This window comes from Muntiacus reevesi, chromosome 9, assembly GCF_963930625.1.
Source record: "Muntiacus reevesi chromosome 9, mMunRee1.1, whole genome shotgun sequence".
NCBI classification, from domain to species: Eukaryota; Metazoa; Chordata; class Mammalia; order Artiodactyla; family Cervidae; genus Muntiacus; species Muntiacus reevesi.
Genome location: NC_089257.1, coordinates 12,409,418 through 12,430,522, shown reverse-complemented (window position 1 = coordinate 12,430,522; position 21,105 = coordinate 12,409,418). Strand labels below are relative to the sequence as shown.

General features: G+C 38.3%; 2 pseudogenes; both read right to left on the bottom strand.

The window, feature by feature from the left end:
• Positions 1–4,818: 4,818 nt before the first annotated feature.
• Positions 4,819–5,760, bottom strand: LOC136175993 (olfactory receptor 5AL1-like; annotated as a pseudogene).
• An 11,862-nt stretch (positions 5,761–17,622) lies between these two features.
• LOC136175652 (olfactory receptor 5AL1-like) lies at positions 17,623–18,567 on the bottom strand (annotated as a pseudogene).
• Between the last annotated feature and the right edge of the window lie 2,538 nt (positions 18,568–21,105).

Below are 21,105 nucleotides of genomic sequence, written 5' to 3'. Positions count from 1 at the left end.
TGGATGCCATGATCTTAGTTTTCTGAATGTTGAGCTTTAAGCCAACTTTTTCACTCTCCTCTTTCACTTTCATCAAGAGGCTTTTTAGTTCCTCTTCACTCTCTGCCATAAGGGTGGTGTCATCTGCATATCTGAGGTTATTGATATTTCTCCCGGCAATCTTGATTCCAGCTTGTGCTTCTTCCAGCCCAGCGTTTCTCATGATGTACTCTGCATATAAGTTAAATAAGCATGGTGACAATATACAGCCTTGAAGTACTCCTTTTCCTATTTGGAACCAGTCTGTTGTTCAATGTCCAGTTCTAACTGTTGCTTCCTGACCTGTATACAGGTTTCTCAAGAGGCAGGTCAGGTGGTCTGGTATTCCCATCTCTTTCAGAATTTTCCACAGTTTATTGTGATCCACACAGTCAAAGGCATTGGCATAGTTAATAAAGCAGAAATAGTTGTTTCTCTGGAACTCTCTTGCTTTTTTGATGATCCAGTGGATGTTGGCAATTTGAAATCTGGTTCCTCTGCCTTTTCTAAAACCAGCTTGAACATCTGGAAGTTCACAGTCCACATATTGCTGAAGCCTGCCTTGGAGAATTTTTAGCATTTCTTTATTAGTGTGTGAGATGAGTGTAATTGTGTGGTAGTTTGAGCATTCTTCAGGATTGCCTTTCTTTGGGATTGGAATGAAGACTGATCTTTTCCAGTCCTGTGGCCACTGGTGAGTTTTCCAAATTTGCTGGTACATCGAGTGCAGCACTTTCACAGCATCATCTTTCAGGATTTGAAACTGGAAATTGGAGCTTAAGAGGGTTCAAAGAAAGAGGTTCCAAATAAGATTGGAGTGGCAAGAGTGTTAACGAATCTGCCTGCCAATGCAGGAGTTGCAAGAGATGGGGGTTCAGTTCCTAGGTCGGGAAGATTTCTTGGAGTAGGAAATGACAACCCATTGGAAAATTTCATGACAGAGGAGACTGGCGGGCTACAGTCCACGGAGTCACAGAGTCTGACATGACTGAGCATACACGCACAAATAAGATTTGAGCCAAGTGCAAAGAAGGCTTTTACACCATGTAGGAAATAGAGGTGGTCCTGACTGATAGCGGTGAAAGCCATTTATCTCAGAAGAACATGGTCTTCTATTTCAAATGGGGAGACTGGCCTGAAGATCATGTTCACTTTCTGATCCATAGACGGGGGCAAATAGTGCTGGACACTTGTTTATGGGACTGAGGATATCAAGTGTCCAAGAGCATGGCACTTTGAAGAAGAGGACTTTAGATGAACTTGTGAAAGAGGCACGAAGCATGCTGATTTTTTTTTTAACTGCCAAGGAGTCACTGGGCTCCCCAGGTGTCTCAGTGGTAAAGAATCTGCTTGCTAAGCAGGAGACAAGAGTTTGATCCTTGGATCAGGAAGACCCCCTAGAGAAGGAAATGGCAACTCACTCCAGTATTGTTGCCTGAGAAATTCCACGGACAGAGGGGCCTGGTGGGCTACAGTCTGTGGGGCCACAAAGAATAGAACATGGCTTAGTGACTAAACAGCAAGGAGTGACTACTGCAGAAGAGGTCTGCACTGATGAGGATTGGAAAACCCATCACAGGCATACTCGCCACCTTCCCTTCTCCCTCACAGCCCCAGGACACCCTGGACAGCATAGTCACAGTGTCAGAAATGAAGACCATGAGTTACCAAAAACATGGCTCCTTCCTACTGCTGCCAATGTTGAGTGCCAATCTGTCAGAGGCAGAGACCTATGCCAAGTCCTGAGTGTGGCGCCCCTCTTTTGAGAGGGTGTGCCTCTGATTTTTCATAAAAATCAGAAGCACACAATACAACTGTTATATCTGATCCCTTCAATGTTGGATGGGACAGCAGTTTGTCCTCACTGAAATCAATAGATTGAAAAGGAATTTTTCTTCCCAAGGCCCATTATCCTAGGATGTGTCATCTTTCAATAGTTTACAGCGCATGTTGTTCTTGAAAAATAAGCCATACAATATTCCCTCAGAAGAAATACACTCACTCTAAAGTAATGAAAGCTTGACATGGCCATGGCATATAATGAATGGTCTTAACCATTTATCTCTTGTCAAGACTCGGTTGGCTTGATTGGACTTATGAATGGCAACCTGACGACACAGGCAAGTCACCAGCTCAGAAAATGATTTGGCTGCATTGGTGCACCGTCCTCCATGATACACTGTAGGTAATGAACCAATGAGAACACAAGTTATAGTGTCCCTAAGAGCATGGGATCATGGGTCTGGAAATAAAGACATGATAGTAGAATTGATCCTTCTCATCATTACGTCCTGTGACCGATTTTCTGATTTTATGTCTCCTATTCCTATAATATAGGGCTCTCTGGATTGCAGGATGAGGATCCCAGAAGGCAAATATTTGCACTAGCAGCTCAATTAGTGTTTTAAGAAATTGGAATCTGTGACTATTTCACACCAACAGACTGGGAGACAAGAAGGACTCAGTCTACAAGTTAGTAATCAACTCAGATTTACTTAAGCAATTAGGGGCACCCATGCACAATGGAGTCAGGAAAAATATATATGAAACACAGAAATTCATATGACATATTTAGAACTTCTGTGTCCAGTGATAATGTCACTGCCAGTGGGAAACTGCACAAACTATTAATATAAATTAACAAAGATTGGGCAATTAATTTCTCAGTAATTATGCAACAAAAAATTTATGTCACTGCACCCAAATGTAATCAGTGGAGCTAAAGTGCAGGCTGAATATAGAAGGGGCATTGCTTAAATGATCGTGTTAAAATGTTCAACCAGCAGAGTTTGGCTGTTTCATACAAAAATAAACACATTTTTTTTTTACCATACAAATCAGCAATTTATCCAAAGGATTTGAAAATATGTATCTACATAAAAATATGCATGAAGAAATTTATGGCTAATTTATTCATAATTGTTAAAATTTTGAAACAACCAAGATGTCTTTCAGTAGGTGAATGAATAAATAAACAGTGGTATATCCAGACAAAGGAATGTTTTTCAAAATTTAAAAGAAATGAGCTATTAGCTATGAAAAGACACAGGGGAACCTTAAATGCATGTTATTAAGTAATAAAAGACAACCAGAAAAGGCTATGTACTATATAATTACAACTCTATGACATTCTGGAAAAGGCAAAATATCGGAGATGATCAGAAAAATCCATGTTTGCCTTGGGTGAGGGCAGTGGAGACAAGATGAATAGACAGAGCAGAGAGGATACTTAGGGCAATGAAAATACTCTGTGCAGTAGTACAATGATGGATTAAATCATTACACATTTGACCAGAATCATAGAATGCACAATGCATAAAGTAAAATCTAAGGTAAATTATGGACATTGTGCTATTAAGATATACCAATGAAGATTCATCTATTGTAACAAGTGCACATTTTGGTGAGTGGTGTTGATAACGGGGAAGTTATACATCTGTGACAGGAAGGCGTATAAGACAAAGCTCTGCATCTCCCTCTCAATTTGGTTGTAAACATAAAACTTCTCTAAATAATAAAGCCTTGCAAAAAATGCCCAACCATATAAATGCAACACAGCAAAGATAATAATAAGTTCATTTTATGGACATTTTAAAACCAACACCTTTCACCAAGCAACATATTATGTTTAACTTTGGTTCAACATGGAGGAAAAAATTTACATGGTGTTTATAGTATTTGTATAGCTCATGTCTCTCAAGATAGCCTAAAATCTTCAATATTAGATAGAAATGAGACAAAATTATGGTTTTAAAGTGCTTTATTTTTCATCTCTATTGACAAAGCATTTTATGTTCAAAGAGAATGGATAGTTTCTATCTCTTTTTTTGAATTCGACCATTAAAATATTTATGAGATATCTACTATGTGTAAGTCAAAATAGGGAAATATCTGTTTTCAAGGAGGAAATAAGAATCAGAAAACTGAATTACAAAGGACAAAAGCTCCCCTGACCATTGATACTGAATCATTGTACAAGCCTTGATTTAAATTGTCCTAAATCTATACTCTGATGGCAAAAAGTGAAGAACTAAAGAGCCTCTTGGTGAAAGTGAAAGATGAGAGTGAAAAAGTTGGCTTAAAGCTCAACATTCAGAAAACCAAGATCATGGCATCTGGTCTCATCACTTCATGGCAAATAGATGGGGAACAGTAGAAATAGTGACTGACTTTATTTGGGCTATAAAATCATTACAGATGGTAATTGCAGCCATGAAATTAAAAGACACTTACTCCTTGGAAGGAAAGTTATGACCAACCTAGAGAGCATATTAAAATGCAGAGACACTTTGTCAACAAAGGTCCGTCTGGTCAAGGCTATGGTTTTTCCAGTGGTCATGTGTGGATGTGAGAGTTGGACTATAAAGAAAGCTGAGAACAGAAGAATTGATGCTTTTGAACTGTGGTGTTGCAGAAAACTCTTGAGAGTCCCTTGGACTGCAAGGAGATCCAACCCATCCATCCTAAAGGAGACCAGTCCTGAATGTTCACTGGAAGGACTGATGCTGAAGCTGAAACTCCAATACTCTGGCCACCTCATGCGGAGAGCTGAGACATTTGAAAAGACCCTGATGCTGGGAGGGGTTGGGCGCAGGAGGAGAAGGGGACAACCAGAGGATGAGATGGCTGGATGGCATCACCGACTCAATGGACGTGAGTTTTGGTGAACTCCAGGAGTTGGTGATGAACAGGGAGGCCTGGCGTGCTGAGATTCATGGGGTCACAAAGAGTTGGACACAACTGAGTGACTGAATTGAACTGTAATCTATACCCAGCATATATTTAGGAACAACACAGTTCTTATTTTTTATTCAAATACATCTTTTCAATAATTATTCTCAAAGCATTTTTTACCTCCCGATTCCTCAAGCTGTAGATCAATGGATTTAGCATAGGAATCACCACAGTGTAGAAAACTGAGGCAAATTTGTCTTTATCTAGTGAGTGGCTTGACTTGGGTTGCAGGTACATAAAAGTGAGGGTCCCATAATACATAGTAATAGAAAACAGGTGAGAGGCGCAGGTAGAAAAGGCTTTCTGTCTCCCTACAGCAGAATGCATCCTTACGATGGCAAAGATGATGAACACATAGGATATGAGGACAATGATAAGGGAACAGAAGACGTTGAAGCCTGCAATGGCTAATAACATCAGCTCTTTGACTCACATGTCAGAGCAGGCCAGAGCGATCAAGGGAACATCGTCACAGTAGAACTGGTTGACCACATTAGGGCCACAGAAAGTCATGTGAAATGTAGCCACTGCTTGTATGAATCCCACCAGGAGTCCATAAATATAAGAGCTAGTGACCATTTGGATGCAGAGTTTCCTAGGCATGAGAACTGCATAGAGTAAAGGGTGGCATATGGCCACATACCGATCATAAGCCATGACAGACAGCATTAATAATTCCCAAACTGAAAATGTGATAAAGCCACACACTTGAGTGGCACATGCATAAAGTGATATGCTTTTAATTTTACGAAAAGTGTTTACAAGGGTGTTTGGTGTGATGGTGGAGGAACCATAAAAATCCACAAAAGCCAGATGACAGAGGAAAAAATACATGGGTGTGTGAAGTTGAGGACTCACTTGTATCAGCACAATCAAACTAAGATTACCCAAGGCAGTAATCAAGTAGATGAACAATAAAACACAAAAGAAAATGAACTGAAGCTCTGGGTTATCTGTGAGGCCCAAGAGGATGAACTCAGTAACTGCTGAGTGATTGCTTTCTGCCATGAAATAAACGATTCTACAGTAAATTCCACCGGAGCACACACTCTGAATAATCTTGACTTCGTAAGGAAGTGTGAGAAGGTATCCCTCTCTCTCCAGAATGTTATGCTAAATTCAGTTAAAGTAGTATATTGATAAGGACTCTGAATTATGTGTAGACTTACTTGTGAATTTACTGTAAAAAGCATTTGGTCCAGGTGGAAATTCCACTAAGAAGCTGCAAAAGAAGAAAGAGAGACTTTCAATTAAAATTTTATAATTAAAAAAACACAATAGCAATGCCTGTGTTGTACTTTTCTTTAAAGAAAAAAAAAGCATTCAGGATATAGCAAAGTGACTTTGATAGCAAATACATTAACATAACTTCTTAAGTTGTAAGTTTCTTTTACAGAACTGTCATTTTATCATTTCATAAAAATATTAAAAATTACCAAAATCAAACATGGAAAGTGAAAGTTAAAAATCAAAATACTAATAGTATGTATCTTTTGGGAACCAGTTCAGTATAATATTAAATTTTCTTAATTTTGTTTATATTCATATTCTATTTTTCAATACATACATAATATTGATATTTAGGAAAATAGCATTGTGAAATTTTCTGGTTATCTTTCGGGAAAATACACACCAGTGAACATTTTTCCAGATTGTAAAATGCTTTTAAATAATTAAGATATATGTTTTTAAGTTCTATCTTGAAGTATCAAATGGTTCCAAGTGAATAGCATTTGGAAAGCATTTAGAAGAACCTCATTTCACAGAAGATTTATACAGACCCAAGGTGGATTCTCAATGCTCAAAAACTGGTACAATTGAATTTGTTCCCATCCTTTCTTAACAGGGCAGAGGATAAGTTAATATGATTTTCCTTTATCACTGTATTGTCTCAGGTTACTTCACATACACCTTATAGATTTTCAAGACAGTAAAAAACATGATAAAAAAAACAAAAAGCTCCTCCCATGTTAAATTTGGATTGACATCCCCTTGAAAACTTATCTTGGTTACTCCTTCCTCTTTCTGTTCCCCTCACCTATTTTCACCCATTTTCAACCAAACTTATTGGAACAGGTATCTGTCCCCAATTTCTCAAATATATCTATAACTTTTTTCAGTCACTAAGTTGTGTGACCCCATGGACTGCAACATGCCAAGCATCCCTGTCCTTCACTATCTCCGAGTTTGCTCAAATTCATGTCTTTGAGTCATTGATGCCATCCAAACATCTCATTCTATCTCACCCTCTTCTCCTCCTGTCCTCAATCTTTCCCAGCATCAGGGTCTTTATCAATGAGGCTGCTTTTCACATCAGGTGGCCAAAGTGTTGCAGCTTCAACTTCAGCATAAGTCCTTCCAGTGACTATTCAGGGTTGATTTCCTTTAAGATTGACTGGTTTGATCTCCTTGCAGTCTAAGGGACTCTCAAGAGTCTTCTCCAGCTCAACAATTTGAAAGCATAAATACTTCGGCACTCAGCCTTCTTTATGGTCCTACTCTCACATTTATACAAGACTACTGGAAAAATGATAGCTTTGACTATGTGGACCTTTGTCAGCCAAGTGATGTCTCGGTTTTTTAATATGCTGCCTAGATCTGTCATGACTTTTCTTCCAAGAAGCAAGCATCTTTTAATTTCAAGGCTGCAGTCACCATCCACAGTGATTTTGGAGCCCAAGAATCAGTTTCCACTTTTTCCTCCTCTGTTTGCCATGAAGCATTGGAACCAGACGTCATGATCTTGGTTTTTTGAATTGTTGAGTGTTAAGCCAGCATCTTCACTCTCCTCTTTCACCCTCCTCAGGAAGCTCTTTAGTTCCTCTTCACTTTCTGCCGTTAGAGTCGCTCTTTGTGACCTAACGGATTGTAGTCCTCCAGGTTCGTCTGTCCATGGAATTTTCCAGGCAAAGATACTGGAGTGGCCTGCTATTTCCTACTCCAAGGGATCTTCACAACTCAGATATGTAGCCTGCATCTCTTATGTCTCCTGCATCGACAGGCAGACTATTTTACCTCTAGTGCCACCCTGGAAGCTCCATTTATAACGTATTAAGCTGCAATCCACCTCTCTTTCCCATTAAAAAACAAAAAAATCCCTGAGCATGTTTATTATCAACTTTCCTATTCTCAAATCCAATGAAACCTGCATTTTGTGGCAGCACTGTAGCACTGAAGTCTATTGAATACAAGTCTGGGTTCTAAAGCAAAGCAGTCTTTTGAATTTATTTGCCCATTTGATTCTCAACCTTGGAGTCTGTTCCTATTACCATACCTTAGATGGCATGTTCTTCATGTTCTCTCCAAAGCTTCTTCCTCTCATTTTGATACCTTCTTGATCAATTATCCAGTCTTATGTGCTCAATAGACATCTATATGCTGATTATGAACAAATATATTAATAAATTGTTTTTCCAACTATCTTTTTTTCTGCTCCACCTTTATACATCTAAATATCTCTCAGAAATTGCCATTTAGATATTCACCAAAAGTATTGCACACAGAAAAGAACTTGACATTTTTGCACATGGGACCCAAAACTCAAGGCTTGGAATATATATTTTCTAGTGCAATGAACGGGCTTCCCAGATGGCGTTAGGGGTAAAGAATCTGCCTGCCAATGCAGGAGACATAAGAGATGTGGGGTCAATCCCTGTGTAGGGAAGATCCCCTGGAGGAGGAAATGGCAACCCACTACAGTATTCTTGCCTGGAGAATTCCAAGGACAGAGGAGCCTGGCGGGCCCTAGTCCATGGGGTCACAAAGAGTCTCAATGAACAGTGCCATTATCCATTTGCTCTCCAAGTCAGAGAGCAATTCTTGTACTATGCTTTCCTGATCCTCATGCCAATGTTCAATTTGCCCCCTTACTACTGATAAAGAATCTGCCTGGCAAGGCAGGAGACCCAGTAGATGCGGGTTCAGTGCCTGTGTTGGGAAGATCCCCTGGAGAAGGAAATGGCAGCCCACTCCACTCTCCTTGCCTGGGAAATCCCATGGACAGAGGAGCCGGGTGGGCTACAGGTGGGCTATCCAACGAGTCAGACATGACTGAGTGACTAAACAACACCACTAACAATTTTATCCCTTACACAATTTTCAAATTTAGTCATATATACTGCTTTATCAGTCCAAGCACAGTGATGCTTTGTTTGTTTATTTATTTATTTATTTTTGCAAATAAAGCCTAACTTTTAGTCTTGCCTCCAGTTTGTCTTATTTTTCTCTGTTCCTCAATTTTCAGCTTATTTGAAATTTTACAAAAGCTTTATTCTTATTTTCTCCTGATTAAATCCTTCAGTGTCTCCCCATCACCGTTTGGATAAATTACAAGTTCCTTCTCACAGCTAACACAACCCTTGAAAACTTCATTTCTGCATCTCAGATCAGGTGCCTCCTGAAGCATTTTTTGTCTAGTTTCTAAGTCAGAGGTATTCCAAATTGCAGTATATATTTAAATATGAGACAGAATTTTATACATCCTTTATTCTCTTACTAGAACACTTTTCCTCTGCCATCATTCATTTTATTTGTCTGATTTTCCTTCTACTTAATTTTCTCTACTCTATTCAATCACTTCCTCTTAGAGGATTTCAAGGCAGTTTAAGTCCTCCTCATATATACATTCTTGCAGCCACTGATTCCTTCATAATACTTACCACACTATATTGAAGACAATTATCAATATGTTTATAACACATCCTAAGCTTCAAGTCCTTTTGGCAAGCAATAATATTTCTATTTTATGTTCAAATTAATCATTGCCTCCACTGTACCTAGTATACAGAAGATGGTCAATAATTATCCTTTAATGATTAAGTGGATAAAAGTTATATTTTTGTAAGCCCAAATTCTTTCCCAGTAGCAGGGATTGAGCACATTTTTCTACTACCTGATGCTTTTCAATATTCAATATATCATCATTCAATTCATCAGCAAACCCCTAAATAGTTCGGTGTACCTGAAAGGAATCTTTGTGAGGCCAGTAACATTTTAAATTACCTGGGTATTTATGAGACAACTTTGTATTTTGTGTATATAGTCCCTCAGGGAAATTTCTCTTTGTACTGTATTCATTTTAATAAACATTGAAAGACAATATAATTATACACACAAGAACACAATTATTTAATGTTTAGTAACTGGGGGAAAAACTATTTCCTATGAGATGGTAGATCACTTTTTCAACTATGTTTAGTCAAAGAATCTAGAGTAAGGAAAATTTTAATGATATCTTTTGGGAAAACAATTTGATTAGTTGCTATGTCTGCTTTGATTATTTGTTTTGAAGTCTGTCACATTGGCTTTATATTAAAATTATAAATTTATTTAAAATAAATGTTACATCTATGGGTCTTGTATTTTTTTTCTTAATTGGGCCTTGTATTTAGTAGCAGTTTTTGGAAACCATTGTATAAAATTGACTTTCCCAATAAGTAACTTTTATTCCTTCCTTCTGAGATTAATGTTCAAATCAATAGTATGATTGACATTTCAGTTCAGCTGCAAAGATTAAAACAATGTTCATTTATTTCTCTTCAGTATCTAGAAGACAAAAACATACAAATCATAGGTCAGTTGACATTTCACAGAAATATAGACCACTCCATTCACAACTTGCTTTAGATGTACAGCCAGATGATTCCACATGTCTAATAAGAAAAGATAATAAGAGTTTTGTTCACATAATCGGGCTTTCTAGGAAGAGAAGGGTGAATTCCCAGTCTGATCTGAAAATATGGCTAGGAGGAGCCAGTAATGGTCATGGGGCTTGAGGTTTTTTATTGTGATGAGTGAGTGGGACTGAGTGAGGATTCCCACGTGCAGGAAAAGACTTGCAGGGTTTGAATCTTCTGCAAAGGAAGGAGCAGTGGGCTCCTTACTCCAGTTATGGACTAAACAGACATAAAGTGGTGAAGCTGGAAAGCTGTAACTGGTCCAACAGGAAAAGGCAGAGTGAGATACTGCTCTCCACACCTCTTTTTTAAATCAGGCTCCCCATCCTGGGATATCAGAGATGAATTTTATAATCATGTGTTTGAATGCATCCTTTTCTGTCCCAAAGAAGAAAGAATCTTTCTGTGATATAGGGTAAGATTATCTGTGCAATAAAATAAAGGGATCGAGTCAAGGAAGAGTGAGAAACAAAATTCTCTGAGTTGGGAGTTGACTGAGGTTTGGACAAAGGCACCCAAGAGGATGTGCCCTCGGGGCTGCACCAGCCTCTCTGGTGAGCAGGCGCGGCCAGTGGAGACAGCGTCCTGACCAACAAGCCCCTCAGGAGCCTGTGCCAGGAGTCTGGGAGGTGAGCCTGGGCAACATTCTGACCATGTCTCAGCACAGAGTCCGTCAGCTTGTCATCCGAAATCTCCCAGGCCATGCCCAGCACATGCTGGTCCACTAGTGGTCTCCCATGGGAGGAAGGGATGACACCCAGATTGAGGAATGGCAATACTCAGAGCCCACAACCAACAACCATCCCAGACCATGGCCAGCCTCCACCCAGGGAGGGCCCACCCATCCTCAAGGAGACGCTGATGTCCAGGGAGCCTTAGTCAGGAGCTTGTTTTAAATGAAACATTCTGAATCCCTTGGGGAAAAAAAAAAAAAGCTTGCTACATATTACTTACTGTATTTTTGGTTCCTGGGCTGTTGCCAATGGCCTTGCTGTCTAGCCTGCCACATGGAAACTTGCATACAGGGAGATCTGTGGCCCCACACAGTGGAAGCGAGCAGCGGTTGCTGATAAATTTGTCTTAGACTTTCTCCAACTGGGCTAAGATGAAGTCCTTGCAGTCTAACATATCCTGATGCACTGGATTCACGTCGTGAGGCAACAGGTAAGGGCACTGGAAAAATTTCAGGTGAAAAGGCATCTGCCTTTCTCAAATATACTACAAATTGGGGAAAATTTGGGGGGCTTGGATTGGCTCCCGAAGAGCATGTCTGAGGTTTATATGAAGACTGGCCTCACCCTGCTTTTTGGAACCTTGTGATTGTGTATATGCTTGCTCTGTTGTGTCTGGTTCTTTGCAACCCCATGGAATGTAATCCACCAGGCTCCTCTGTCCATGGAATTTTCCAGGTTAAGAATACTGGAGAGGGGTGCCTATTCCAGTGGTAAAGAATATGCCTGCAATGCAGGAGATGCAGGAGTCATGGATTTGATCCCTGGGTTGGTAAGATCTCCTGGAGGAGGAAATGGCAACCCACTTTAGTATTCTTGCCTGGAGAATCCCATGGACAGAAGAGCCTGGTGGGCTAGAGTCCACGGGGTCAGAAAGAGACACGACCAAAACAAGTGGACACACGGGCAGACATGTATATGTAATCCCCCTTTTCTGGTACTGTGTGTATGCAGGTGTTGAAATATAATGGTGTACACTTGAAACTTTTATAATATTGTAAACCAATGTTACCTCAATAAATAAAGAATGTAAACATGCCAGTTCCTTTTACACTAATGGGAATTGTGCCTTGAAGCAGGAGACTGTATCATAAACCATTTTTAAAATGCATTTCAGCTTTGAATTACCTTTTATAGATCATCATCGTGGGTCTATAATATCTTGAAACATACTTGAGAAGACCCGTCTTAGGAGTACATAGCACGTAGTACATAGTGATGCAGGCACAGTGGAATCTGTGGAAGTGAACCGGAATCTGACAGGTGCTGGCTCTGATTTAAGGCTTCTCTGCTTGGGCCAGGAGACACTTCAGGCACAATAAAAGTGATACAGTGGGCACAGAGGTTGGTTTTCCTCTGTCATGCCTGCAAAGTACTTACCTCCCAACATGAAGTAATTAAATTGAGTCTAACAGAGCTGTATTTATCCTCCTAACTTAAAAAAGTTGAATACTTGAGAAGAGGCCTTGATATGTTCATTACTGTGGCTGTAATTTTAAGGCTGATCATAAAGTTATTAACAAATATGCAGCCATTTAAAAATAATATACAAAATTGCCATTTAAAGTTTTCTTAAAAAGTATGGTATATTGCTTTGTAACAGATTGTGGCAAATGAAAACTACAATCTTAGTAATAAGCCCTTATAAAGAAAAGGCAATTGTGCTAAAATAAACTTTAGGAAAGATGGATGAATTGTTTTGTTTATTTTCTTAAGGAAACATATATTACTTTTAGGTATTACTGGTGAGAAGTTATAGCCTTTTAAAGTTACAAAGGATTATGAATCAAAACATCAAAATAAGAAATGTGTTAAAAATATTGTTCAATTAAAGCATTAGATTAAAATTAAATAGCAAATGCTAGATTACTTATTTAACTTTTTATTTTAACATAAATTCAGAGTTTCAAGGAAAGGTGATAATACATTGCAAAGAATTCTGGTACAACCTTCGGCCATATTCCTTAAATGTTAACCATTTTAACACATTTTTTTCTTTGAACTCTTTGATTGTCAAAGACATGATATCTCTCTATTTTTATAATATTTATTGTCTTCTCTCTAATTATACAAACAATATTTTTCATTGGACACAAATAGAAACACAGAAAAACCTAAAGTAAAAATTAACCATCGCCTATAATCTCCATTCTCAGAGAAAACCTTCATTTGCTTTTACCCCAGTACCTACTTTTTCTTTCTTTTTTCTTTTTTTTTTTTAAGTTGAATTATAGAATGCTCATTAAAAGGAGTGATGCTGAAGCTGAAGCTCCAGTGTTTTGGTCATCCGATGTGAGAGTTGGACCATAAAGAAAGCTGAGCGCTGAAGGATTGATGCTTTGAAACTGTGGTGTTGGAGAAGACTCTTGAGAGTCTGTTGGACTGCAAGGAGATAAAACCAATCCATCCTAAAGGAAAGCAGTCCTGAATATTCATTGGAGGGACTGATACTGAAGCTGAAGCTTCAATAATTTAGCCACCTGATGCAAAGAACTGACTCATTGGAAAAGACCCTGATTCTGGGAAAGATTGAAGGCAGGAGGAGAAGGGGGTGACAGAGGACCAGATAGTTGGATGGCATCACTGACTCAATTGACATGAGTTTGTGTAAACTCCCGGAGTTAGTGATAGACAGGGAGGCCTGGCGTGCTGCAGTCCACGGGGTCACAAAGAGTCGGACATGACAGGAACTGAACTGAACTGAACTGATGCAAATAGTTGACTCATTGGAAAAGTCACTGATTTGGGTGAAGATTGAAGGATGAAGGAAGAAGGAGAAGAGGGCATCAGAGGATGACATGACTGGATGGCATCACTGATGCAATGGACTTGAACTTGGGCCAACTCCGGGAGATGGTGAGGGACAGGGAGCCCTGGGATGCTGCAGTCAAGGGGATCTCAAAAAGTTGGACACAACTGGGTGACTGGACAATGATAACAAAATAACTGACTTGCAACACTAGGTTGGTTCCATCCGCACAACATGGTGACTTGCCAGGAGCCAGCACACGAGATCCCATCCATGACAAGGTCATGAGGAGAAGACCTGACAAGCAAGGCAGATCAGGACTTCATGGATTTCAAAAAGCTGCCCCAGCGCTCACCTTAAAGATGAGCTCTGTCTTTCTGATGCTTGTTATATTAGACTACTCCTAATTTCTGTGACACAGGCAGAAGGCCTTCCCTGATCTCTCTCCAAACAGAATCAACTTAGAACTTTAATCAATATGTCCCCCAGACATTGGTATCCTATAAGATTATCCAGGAAGAAAGGAGTGTTTCAATTTAGACCCCTTTGCTGGCATTCTAGCCTGCTTGGCAAATGCGTACTAATGCACATGACTGCTCACAACACCTTAATCATAAACAGCATAAAGAACCTGATCACACAAGAGGCCCTAATAGGCACAGAGCCCTTCGGGGGTGAGGAAGCCCTATTAGAGAACACAAAAATATTATTCTAAAAGTGGTGATAGTTAAAGATTTAGAAAAATAAGAGTTTAGAATTGTTCATTTTAACCAGGAATGCTAAACAGGGCCTGCCTCACCGGAGCTGCAGAGTCTTTGTGTGGTAAACCTTTTAGATCAATTGAACTGATAACTCCTGCAAAAGGACTGACCTTTGTGTTCATTAAAGAATAGATTACTGAAGAAAACAGCTTTGCATTCACCTAGGTCATAAAATGTCAGTAGGCCCCGAGGCCAGAAGATAATGTACAAGACTCTCACAAAGAAGTACGCAGAAAACACCCTGCTTTCGTGTAGGACAAGCTGATGTAATATTAAACTATCTTCCCCTTAAAAATGTACGAACTTAGAATATAAAAGCTACGGTAAAGAATAAAGATTTGCCAGACTCTGCTGCACACCCCCAGTCTGGCCTCTCTCTATCTCTCTGTCTCTGTCTCTCTCTCTCTCTCTCCCCCTCGCAGACTTGGCCCTATCAAGCCTGGTCTCACGTGTCACGCCTCTCTCTCCGACGCTGTTCATCCTGAGGGTACCCCCTGGATCCTGCCGAGGCTGGACCCCGGCAGTGACTGAACACTCTTATACGCTATAAAACAGTCACCATGGTTTGTCCAGTTACTGTCTGTTACCATGCACATGTCTTGCAACGTAATTGATTTTATTCCCCATGCTGCTGCGTTTCACACAGTGACTCATTTATTTTGCAACTGGAAGTTTGCCCTTCTTAAGATCTCTCACCTCGTTCACACATCTCCCCGCTCCACTTTCCCCTAGAAACTGCTTATTCCCTGTTTTATTATGTTAATTTGATTTTTAGATTTCACATGTCAGTTGAATTGTATGGCATTTGTCTCTTTCTATCGGACATTTCACTTAGCATAATACCCCCTAGGTTTATCCATGTTATCACAAATGACAGTATTTCTTTTTTTTTTTTTTTTTATGGCTGAGTAAAATTCCTTTTTCTTTGATGGATATTTATGATGCTTTCATAAATTGGTTATTGTAAATAACTCTGCAGTGAACATAAAGGTGCATATATCTTTTCAAATTGCTGTTTGTTTCCCTTAGGAAGATACCCAGAAATGGAGTTCTGACCCTATGATATCTACCATTAGTTTTTGAGGGGTCTCCTACCCGTTTCAGTAGCTGATGTATCGATTTGCATCCCCATCAGTGGCGCACAGAGGTCTCCTTCTCTCTGTTTTATTGGCAGCGTTTGTCATTTGTTACATTTTGGTAATAGTCATTCTGACAGATGTGAGGTGATATCTCATTGTGGTTTTGATTTGCAATTCCCTGCAACCTCATTTTACAAGGCAGGTATTGCCTGGATACCAAAACCAGATAAAGACACTACTAAAAGAGATAATTACAGGTTAACATCCATGATGGACATAGATGCAAAAACCTTCAACAAAACATCTTCCTTTTAAAAGGAAGAAGTAAAACTGCCACTGTTTGCAGATGATATGATACTCTATATCAAACATCCCAAGAGGTCACCCCAAAAGTGTTAGAACTCATCAATGAATAAAGTTGTTGGACACAAATTTAATAAATTAAAATCTGTTGTATTTCTATATAGTGATAATGAACCATCAGAAGAATTCAGAAAATAGTATCATTAACAATTGAATAAAAAGAATAAAATCTCTGGGAAAAAATCTAGCCAAAGACTTTTCTCAGAAATCAATGACATTTATAAGTAAAATTAAAGACAAAATAAATGGAAAGATATATTCTGCTCATTAGTCTTGTTAAAATAACTATATTCTCCAAGGTAGTTTATATATTGAGTGTAATTGTTTTCTTATAGTCATAGGTGTATGTTACTCAAAGCAAGGACATTCTTCAAAGACCAAATAACTTCAGTAAAAATCAGCAAATTAACCATATTATTGGATCTATAGACCTTACACTGTGCAGAAGGACATGCTTCCCTTGTTAAAATTCAAGTTACTGTTTCAGTCTTTTTAAGTGAGATTTTCTGTCAGTGTTGATATCAGTGTCCATGTTAGAGTTTTAGAATCAACAGTTCTTTTCAGATTCTTCTAACTCTGTGTGTGTTGTGTATGTGTGTGTGCATGAGTGTATTTTATGCTATACTAATAATTGAAGGCTGCTTTAGCAATCTGAAGATGATAGGGTTTTTTATCATGTAAGATTTATGAATTGAAGCATTCAAGTCAAAATTCCACTAGGAAAAAAAGAGAGAGATTTACAAAAGAAAATTTAATCCACTATTTGCAACTGAATTTATTTTAGCCTCGTATCTTTCAATATCGCTGCTGTAGTTCAGTCACTAACCATGTCCAGCCTTTTGCAACCCCACAGACTAGAGCACTCCAGGCTTCCCTGTCCTTCATTTCCTCCTGGAGTTTGCTCAGACTCATGTCCATTGAGTCGATGCCATCCAACCATCTCATCTTCTGTCCTTCTCTTATCTTACTGCCTTCAATCTTTCCCAGCATCAGGGTCTTTTCCAGTGAATCAGCTCTTCATATCAGTTGGCCAAAATATTGGAGCTTAAGCTTCAGCATCAGTCTTTCCAATGCATAGTCAGCATTATCAGAAGTTATAATTTACAAAATAATAAAATTAGAAAATAAATGTATCTTCTGTATTAATATTAACTTTCCCTTGGTGACTCAGATGGTAAAGAATCTACCAGCAATGTGGGAGATTGGCTCCATCCCTGTGTCAGGAAGATCCATGGGAGAAGGGAATGGAACTCATTCCAGTCTTCTTGCCTGGAGGATTCCTTGGGCAGAGGAGCCTGGCGGGCTACAGTCCATGGGGTCTCAAAGAGTCGGACAGGACTGAAACAACATTATCACTTTCACTTTTTAAATATTGCAGTGTTAGAAAGCATGTTCCTAAAGGCATGATCATGCAGAAAAACTATTTAGTTTTTTTTGTTTGTTTGTTTATTTGCTTTTTTTTTTTTTTTTGGCCTCCTAAATGTGAAGGCTTTCAGTTAAAGCATGGATCACTTATATTATAGTAGAACACACTTTTTCCATAGTTCTCTTCAAAGCATGTTTTACTTCCTTGTCCCTCAGGCTGTATATGAGAAGATCTAGCATGGGAATCATCACTATATAGAATACAGAAGATATTTTATCAGTATCCAAGGAATGGCTTGTTTCTGGCTGCATATATGTGAAGATGATAGGACCATAAAATATATCGATGGAAGTCAAGTGGGAAGCACAAGTAGAAAAGGCCTTTTTTCTGCCTTCAGCTGATTTAATCTTAGAACGGAAATAGAATAAATATGTAGGAGACAAGGACGATAAAAAGAGAGAAAAATATATTGAACCCAGCAGGTGTGAACAAAACAGCTTTTTGATATATTTGTAATGGGTTTCATGACAGGCCAGGACAACCAAGAGGACATCATCACAGTAGAAGTGATTTATTATGTTTGAATGACAGGAAGATAAGTGGAATGTAAGAATTGCTTGTAGGAGTCCCACAGAGAAGCTATATAGATATGTGCTAAGCACCATCTGAATACAGACCTTTTTGTTCACGACAATGGTATAGAGTAAAGGATTACACATGGCCATATACCTGTCATGAGACATGACTGGGAGCAAATAAAATTCACAAACCACAAGCCTGATAAAGCAAAACAACTGAGTGGCACAAGAAGGTGAGGATATCCTTTAGTTTCCTGGAGGAAGTTCACCAGAGTGTTAGGAGTGACCGAGGAGGTGTAGCAAAAATCAACAAGAGCTAGGTGGTAAGGAAATAATACACAGCTGTATGAAGCTGAGGACTGACATGAATTAGCATGATTAACCCAAGATTACCCATGACACTAATTAAGTATATCACTGAAAAATCCCAAAAAGAAGGACTTCAAGGTCAGGACTGTCTGTGAGTCCCAAGAGGCTGAATTCAGTTACTTCTGAATTATTGTGCTTGGCCATGAATTGCATATAGAAGCATATCATACTGTTATCTCCAGAACATCCACTGCAGATAATCTTTCACTTTGTGGATTAAGGACTTCACTCATGCTTATTTTATGGTGACCATATTGGAAAGATAAATCCTCACTGGTCAATGGGCCATTCTCAGAATTCAGTGCTGCCTGCTTTGGATTTGAAGGGATTTGCTGCAGGCAGGAATTCCAACACATTCAGTAGTCAGGATACTTGTTAAGGAAGACAGAATATCGTGAATTAAAATATAGGACATCATGTATACAAAATTCCAGCATCATAGCTAGTATAGCAGGATAAATATTTCAAGAGTTAAAGAGATGGCTGTGAATATATTAACAGTAATATATTAAGATGAAACACTAGGCATTTCAACTAGAATTAAGACAATCATGACTCTTACTAAATATTATTCTGAATGTGCTAGCCAATGCAATGAAGGAAAGGGTGAAATATAGTAATATATAAAGTATGAAAGTGTATCTAAAAATGTTTAGTGAAAAGATAATATTGGATTTTTTTATGATTGTGACAATGTCTTCTATTACAATGCTATGTAATGAAAATTATAACATAATTTTCACAAAAATGTGAAACTTCAAAGAAAAGTGAAAACAGTTTTCAGAATTCTACTTCACATGATAAACAAAACATTTAAACATAAAGCTTAATTTAATATTGAGCTTAGCAATATTAAATTGCTGTATTCATCTTATATATTCATGTGATTTATATTTCAGTCAAATAAATTCATAGTTTCACATTATTTTTGGTAGAATGACATTTAGAAAAAAATTCATCTGTAGTCTTGATCTCATGACAATAGATTTAGTGTTTGTTATTAGCTTCATCTTCACACTGTTGAAGAGATGGAGGCATACACAAGTGTCTGAGATGTTTTGATTCCTCAAAGATCAGGCCTAGCATTCAGATTCGGGCTTTCAGACATCAAGGATCATGCTCTTTAAATGAATAGCTGTGCAATGGTAAAAGCTCCATCTTGCCAAGACAGGACAGTGTGAATTCAAAGATGTTAATGACAGGCTTTGAGTATATAGGATAGAGACTCAAAATTTGCTGCAGGAACCACTGAAATGTTCAAATAGCGGGTAAATGTGTCTAAAGAAAAGGCAAAAAAGAAACTTTTGAGAACTGTAGATTAAGTCAACCCTGTATCTCTATGATTCACAAAAATACACACTGTATTTACACTCTCTGGTTATGCTTCATTAAACATTCAAATGGCACACACACACACACACACTCACACATATGGTCTTCACAGGTGGTGCTAGTGATAAAGAATCTGCCTGCCAACTCAGGAGATGCAGGAAATACAGATTTGATTGTTTGCTCAGGAAGATCCACTGGAGAAGGAAATGACAACCCACTCCATTACTCTTGCCGGGACAAGTCCATGGACAGAGCAGCCTGGTGGGCTACTGTCTACTGAGTTACAAATAGTCAGACACAACTGAGCAAATGAGTGTGCACACACACACATGTTCATTAACATATATTAAATGATGTGCAAATTTCAAACTCAAAACCATTTTCTGTGTAATTGCAAACTTTTAAATTATCGTTACACTTATCTGAAATTATACATGCATACCTGTATATCTATATGTATCTATCTATCTATATCACAGTTATCTGTTGTGTACACTCATCCTCATGTATAAATTGGCCTCTCAAGTATAGTATGGTTGGGGCTAGAATTCAGGTTCTTTAGCAAGAGAGATGATGTGCAAATGCTTATGATTTATTATTACTCTTTTGTGTATTCAATATTTAGAAGACTCCAAATTTTGTAATGCTGTCCTTATTTAATTGACAAATAAGCTACAGGAAGCCCACACACAGTTCAAGTCCATCCTTTGACTACAGGGAGTGTATTCTTTTCAGAACTAAGCTGCATTGCCTAATGGTTCATCATATTATAAACTATACCTTACCCATTAATGACCAACTTACCTAAGATCTGCCCAGTATAACTGCATAGGATCCTTGCTACTGGAAAATGATCTATAATGTTTCAATTATTTTGTGTATATTAATTTAGAATATATGATACCCCTGGGATTCCATTCTTGAGTTACACCTTTTTTGATACCTTGAAAAAATATAACAAGATCTCATAGGCTTTAAAAAAAGGAGTTCACTTAAAAATTAGTCTTCAGAGATCAGACCAGATGCCAGGCCATGTTAAATCAGTGACTCAGGTAAACTTAGGATGTAGTATTATTCTTCTCAACAAACACAATTTGAAAAAAAAAAAATAAAGACAATTTCTTTTTTTTTTTTTTATTTTTGTTAGTTGGAGGCTAATTACTTTACAATATTGTTTTTGCATCATCAAGGCAATTTCTTAAATGTATAAATATGGAGCAGTTTTATTAATTCATTAATTAATTTAAAATTATTTTTATTGAAGTATACTTGATTTATGGAACAGTTTTATAATGTTATATTTTTCTAAGAAACTAGCAAATCAGGGAAAGAAGTACAATGTGCATCTTT